This window comes from Lycium barbarum, chromosome 2 (assembly GCF_019175385.1).
Source record: "Lycium barbarum isolate Lr01 chromosome 2, ASM1917538v2, whole genome shotgun sequence".
In the NCBI taxonomy this organism is placed as follows: domain Eukaryota; kingdom Viridiplantae; phylum Streptophyta; class Magnoliopsida; order Solanales; family Solanaceae; genus Lycium; species Lycium barbarum.
The window spans coordinates 72,680,769-72,687,557 of NC_083338.1; the positions used below are offsets into that span (position 1 = coordinate 72,680,769).

Sequence of the window (6,789 nt, forward strand, 5' to 3'; positions counted from 1 at the left end):
AAGAAGAGAGACGGAGTATCCCCGGTCATGGCCATCCAAGATCAAAGACCAACCCAAAAATTAACCCGCCAATAATCTTCACCCCAGCCCTCACACTACAGCCAGTACACCCAAACACCTCGGCCTTATTACCAACCCCCACCTACCCCCCTTCCCGTCTATCATACTCAACCAGCATACTATTCACCCCGGACCCCTCCCTACCAAAACCCACCACAACACCGTCCAACCTTCGCAACGCAACCCCAGTACCATCCGCCAAACCGCCCACAAAACACCCCTAGACCACGCCCAAATGTCGAAAGAAGACCAACCAAAACTTACACACCATTAGCCGAACCTTTAGCCCAACTGTACGAGAGGCTGAAAATGGCAGGGATACTCCAACCGATTCAAGGAAGAACTCCTGATCCCATCCCGGGATGGTATGACGGGACTAAACATTGTGCATATCATTCGGGAATTGCAGGGCATGATACCGGAAGCTGCTTTGCTCTCAAGGATAGAGTTGAGACATTAATCAAGGAAGGGGTCATACAGCTTAAGGAAGCTCCCCCGAACATAAACAACAATCCACTGCCGAATCACGGCGATGCAAATGTGCACATGATCACCATTGATGAAGATTGCAATCTGGAGGGGACCATCGTGCCAGTTAAGGAAAGGGAGGAGGTTGAATCGTCGGCTTGTGTTGCTCCAATAATCACGGTTCAAAAGAGGGCCACATTCGAAGTGCTCACTCCAAGGCCCAGTATCACAACTTTCGTTGCCCCAACACCTTCTCGCAACACCAAAGCGGTCCCTTGGGATTATCAATCCGGTGAGAGAGATAAAGGGAAAGGGAGAGTGGTCGTGGAAACCATTGCCACCGGAATGACTAGGTCTGGACGGTGCTATGCCCCTGAAGAGATAGCACGAGGGGCGTCAAGCAAGGAGAATGGTCCGAAAAAAACTGTTACAGAAGCTGAAGTCGAAGAATTCTGGAGGAAAATGCCGACGAAAGAATATTCTGTTATAGAACAATTGAATGAAACACCAGCTCAGATTTCCTTGTTTGCATTGTTGATGAACTCTGAAGCGCACAGGAGTGCCCTAGTGAAAATACTAAGTGAAGCCTATGTTCCAGCTGAGACTTCCAGTGAGAAACTGTCGGCTATGGTGGGGGAAATCCTTGAGGCCCATCGAGTATCTTTTCATAATGACGAGTTGCCACCTGAAGGTTTGGGGCATAATAAAGCATTGAACATCACCATCAGATGCAGGGATAAGTTCATCTCCAAAGTATTGATCGACGGAGGTTCAGCTGTCAATATATGTCCTGTCGCTACTCTGCGAGCCTTAGGGATCGATGTCGGTAAACTCCGCGGCAGTCAGGTCAGTGTCAAAGGTTTTGACGGAGCCCAAAGAGATGTTGTTGGAGAGATTGATCTGTTTCTGGAGATTGGGCCTGTGGAGTTCATAGTGAAGTTCCAAGTGATGGACATATCTACTAGCTACAACTTGCTGATCGGGAGACCATGGATCCACATGGCTGGCGCGGTTCCTTCCACTTTGCACCAGAGTTTAAAGTTCGTGTGGGATCATCAAGAAGTAGTAATCCATGGAGAAGGCAATAATTCTCTATACCCGGAATGTTCAATTCCTCCTATTCAAAGTGTGGAAAGGCTAGACGGATCTGTTTTCCATATCAAGGAGAACGTGTGCACCGCTCAAGTGAGGAAGATGGAATTGCCACAGGTACTTATGATGGTGGCGTGGGAGATGCTGAGAAAAGGCTTCCGACCCGGTCAAGGCCTCGGCCCGAACTCAGATGGAATTGTGGAACCAATTCAACTGCCTGGGCACAAGTATACTTTCGGGCTCGGATATGAGCCCACCCCCGAGGAGATTGCTTCAGCTAGTCTCAGAAGAAAGAGCGACGTTCCCTTGCCAAAGCCTGTTCCTCGCCTGAATCAGTCATTTTCTAAAGCTTCCGATGCTCAAGCACCACAGGAGATATTTGAGAATACCCTCCTGGAAAGTTTTAAGAACTTGTTCATCACTGAAGAAGAAACCGAATGCAACATGGTTTCGGACGGTTGTTCTGAAGATTCGACTATTCGGGATGCAGAGCCGGGATGCCGCTTGAACAATTGGACTTGTACCCCGCCCCCGTTTCTTCGGGAGTCTTGGTAGACTAATTGTATTCAGCATTTGATGAAACAGACACGATTTGAAATTGAGGCCTGAATCGTGCCTATGCTTTTGTTATCTTTGCCTCCAAACTTTCAAAGTTTAAATGCAATTTTCAAGTCGTGCTTTTATTTATATTCTTCCTGTCTTTGTTTAATTAATTTTCTTTTACTTTTCAGCAATCAAATAAATAAATCTGCCGATACTGCGAATGTGACACATAATGAAACAAGCAAGCCCGTAGGAAATGCCGAGCAAGATTCTGAAGAATATGAAGAAGATATGCAACCTGAAGGATTAACTAAAGATTTCGAACATTTTGAGAATAAGCCAAAACCGAATCTGGATGAAACGGAAGTTATAAATTTGAGTAATTCAAAAATTATGATGGAAGTGAGAATCAGTGTCCATTTGACCCCGTCGCAGAGGGAAAAATTGATCAAACTGTTGAAAGAATATATAGATGTGTTTGCTTGGTCTTACGATGATATGCCCGGACTAAGCACTGACATCGTCTCGCATAAGTTGTCTCTTGATCCATCCTGTCCTCCGATAAAGCAAAAGAAGAGAAACATTAAATCGGATTTGAGCTTGAAAATCAAAGAAGAAATCTCCAAACAGTTTGATGCGAAGGTCATTCGGACTACAATGTACCCCACTTGGCTAGCCAATATCGTTCCCGTACCAAAGAAGGATGGTAAAGTTAGAGTATGCGTGGATTACCGGGATCTCAACAAGGCTAGTCCAAAAGACGATTTTCCTCTCCCGAATATACACATGCTCATTGATAATTGTGCGAAGCATGAGATGCAGTCTTTCGTGGATTGTTACGCAGGATATCACCAGATTCTAATGGACGAAGAAGATGCAGAGAAAACAACATTCATCACACCTTGGGGAGTGTACTATTATCGGGTAATGCCTTTTGGGCTCAAGAACGCAGGAGCTACCTACATGAGAGCCATGACCACCATTTTCCATGATATGATCCATAAAGAGATTGAAGTCTATGTGGATGATATCATCATGAAATCGCGAAAGAGCTTAGACCATCTAACAGATTTGAGAAAGTTCTTCGACAGGTTGAGGCGATACAATCTGAAGTTGAACCCCGCAAAGTGTGCATTCGGTGTTCCTGCAGGGAAATTGTTGGGTTTTATTGTGAGCAGAAGAGGCATAGAGTTGGACCCCTCGAAGATAAAAGCCATTCAGGAATTGCCTGCTCCAAAGAGTCGGAAAGATGTGATGAGTTTCCTCGGGCGTCTCAACTACATCAGCCGGTTTATAGCACAATCGACGGTGATATGCGAACCAATAATCAAGTTATTGAGGAAGGATGCTCCTACCAAATGGACTGAAGATTGCCAAAGAGCCTTTGACAAAATCAAAGAGTATTTGTCTAGCCCGCCTGTTTTGGTACCTCCAGAAGCTGGAAGACCTTTGTTATTGTATTTGTCCGTATCAGAAAACGCTTTCGGATGCGTATTAGGACAACATGACGAAACAGGAAGGAGGGAGCGAGCAATATACTACTTGAGCAAAAGTTCACGCCTTACGAGGCGCGATACACGTTATTGGAACGCACATGTTGTGCTTTGACTTGGGTTGCACAGAAGTTGAGACATTATCTGTCTGCATATACTACTTGCCTCATCTCAAGAATGGACCCACTCAAGTATATTTTTCAGAAGCCTATGCCTACCGGAAAGCTAGCCAAATGGCAGATGTTGCTGAGTGAGTTCGACATTGTGTATGTTACCCAAAAGGCTGTCAAAGGGCAGGCGATAGCAGATCATCTTGCAGAAAATCCTGTGGGTGGGGAATACATACCCCTTAAAACTTATTTCCCGGATGAAGAAGCGTTGTTCATCGGGGAAGATATCGCAGAAGAGTACCCGGGGTGGAGACTGTTCTTCGATGGGGCGGTAAATTCTAAAGGAGTCGGCGTTGGAGCAGTCTTGATTTCAGAGTCAGGGCAGCATTACCCCATTTCAGCAAAGCTCAAGTTCCCGTGTACCAATAATATGGCAGAATATGAGGCTTGTATTCTTGGCCTCAGAATGGCCGTTGACATGCATATACAAGAGCTTTTGGTTATAGGCGATTCAGATTTGCTGGTTCATCAAGTGCGAGGCGAATGGACCACTAAGAACGGGAAGATACTCCCGTACTTGCACTGCGTGAAAGATTTGTGTAAAAGATTCATCAAGGTAGAATTCAAACACGTTCCAAGGACACAGAACGAGTTCGCTGATGCTTTGGCCACTTTGTCTTCTATGATTCAGCATCCGGACAAGAATAGCATAGATCCTATCAAGATAAATGTGCATGATCAACATGCACATTGCTTCTATGTGGACGAAGAGCCTGATGGAGAACCTTGGTACTACGACATTAACAAATATCTTAAGACAGGAGACTATCCGGAAGGCATAACCAGTGTTCAGAAGAAAACGCTTCGGAGGTTAGCAAACCATTTCTTCCTAAGTGGAGAAATCCTGTATAGAAGGACCCCCGATTTAGGATTATTAAGATGCGTTGATGCTAAAGAAGCGGTCCGTTTGATTGAAGAAGTGCATGGCGGCACATGTGGGCCTCATATGAATGGCTTCACACTGGCCAAGAAAATCCTTCGCGCAGGCTATTTCTGGATGACTATGGAGTCCGATTGTATCCGTTTTGTGCAGAAATGTCACCGATGTCAAATTCATGGTGATTTGATTCGAGTTCCGCCAAATGAATTGAATGTGACGAGTTCTCCGTGGCCTTTCGCAGCTTGGGGTATGGATGTCATCGGTCCTATCGAGCCAGCCGCGTCGAATGGGCATAAGTTCATTTTGGTAGCCATTGATTATTTCACAAAGTGGGTGGAGGCATCTTCACATAAGTCGGTAACAAAAAAGGTGGTAGCGGATTTCGTTCGGAACAACATTATTTGCCGATTCGGAGTCCCAGAGTCAATCATAACGGATAACGGCGCTAACCTTAACAGTGATCTAATGCGGGAGATTTGCGATACCTTCAAGATTACTCATCGCAATTCCACTCCTTATCGCCCTCAGATGAACGGGGCAGTTGAAGCAGCCAACAAAAATATCAAGAGAATATTAAGGAAAATGATCGATAATTACAGGCATTGGCATGAAAAACGGTTGTTAGCTCTTCTCGGGTATCGCACTACTGTGAGGACTTCAACGGGGGCGACGCCTTATCTTCTGGTCTACGGGACAGAGGCGGTGTTACCTGCTGAGGTAGAAATCCCATCTCTGAGAATCATCCAAGAAGCTGAGTTAAGTGACGCTAAATGGGTACAGAATCGATATGAACAATTGATGCTCATCGACGAAAAGAGATTGAATGCAGTTTGTCACGGGCAGCTCTATCAGAACAGAATGGCCAAAGCTTTCAACAAGAAAGTAAGACCAAGGCAATTCAAAACGGGGCAATTGGTACTGAAACGCATATTTCCATGTCAAGATGAAGCTAAAGGAAAATTTGCACCTAACTGGCAAGGACCTTATATGGTCCATCGAGTATTGACCGGAGGAGTGTTAGTCTTAGCAGAAATGGATGGTGAAATTTGGCCGAAAGCTATCAACACAGATGCCGTCAAGAGATATTATGTTTAGGAGTTTTCTATTTATTTGTATGTAATATTCCGCAATACTTTCCATGTAATGGCACTACTCTCCCGTGGCGGGATGCGTAACAAACCTACACCGGGTTGGATTTTAAGATAAGATTTCCATCTTTTTGCTTGTAATTATGAACTACGCTTGGCCTGATTCCCATGGGGGATACGTAGGCGGCCTGCATAGGCCTCGGTCATATTATTAGAAAATCCCATTTCAGTCCTGTTTGTAATATGAACTACGTTTTGACCTGATTTCCTGTCGGATACAAGATATGTAGGCAGCCTATATAGGCTCGGTCTCGCCATTTTAGAGGCTCAATATCCCTTGTGCCAGAAACTGGGACAATTTTTTAAAGAGCGTCGCCGCAAGATGACATCGAGAGACTTGGAAGAATATTGTTTCAACAGAGTCATCGGGCAGAGGAAAACATTGGAAAAGGGGCATTCGCTTTGTTTCACAATGTGTCACAGTTCCGAGTTCAGCAGAAACCATTTATCGCTATACACATATTTTACTATGTCTATTTTACTTTGAAATAATGTGATTGTAATCAGACTGTTTACCAGTTGGCCAAGACTTAAAATGAGCGGAGGTTACAAGTTCAGACGAAGTTGGAGGCATGAAGCGCCAAGAGCCGGATCCTCCAAGTCAACGCGAATCAACCCCCTCCCCAAACTTACAAAATTTTCTTTGGATGCAGGTTTCCAAGTTGCAGAAGCTAAAACATGTACAGCCTTGTAAGGATGGCGCGTCGAACGGTTTGAGAGTTCTTCTATCAATTATGCCTTTAAATGTCAATAATTTTCGGCAATCACAATGAGCTAATCTTGCAAATTATCTTTTTCAAATATATATCAACGCACAAATATTTTCTATTGCCTTCGAATACATTGCTTTATTTATTTTTAAGTACCCCTGCGTATGCTCGCCGTTTCCATATCAACTCACCGTTTCCATATGATGCATGGGCTGCGCACCGCCC

The 6,789-nt window shown here is 44.7% G+C and overlaps 1 pseudogene; it reads left to right on the forward strand.

Annotated features, from left to right (window-relative positions):
* The first annotated feature begins 606 nt into the window (after nt 1-606).
* Nucleotides 607-5,801, forward strand: LOC132628637 (uncharacterized; annotated as a pseudogene).
* Nucleotides 5,802-6,789: the final 988 nt, after the last annotated feature.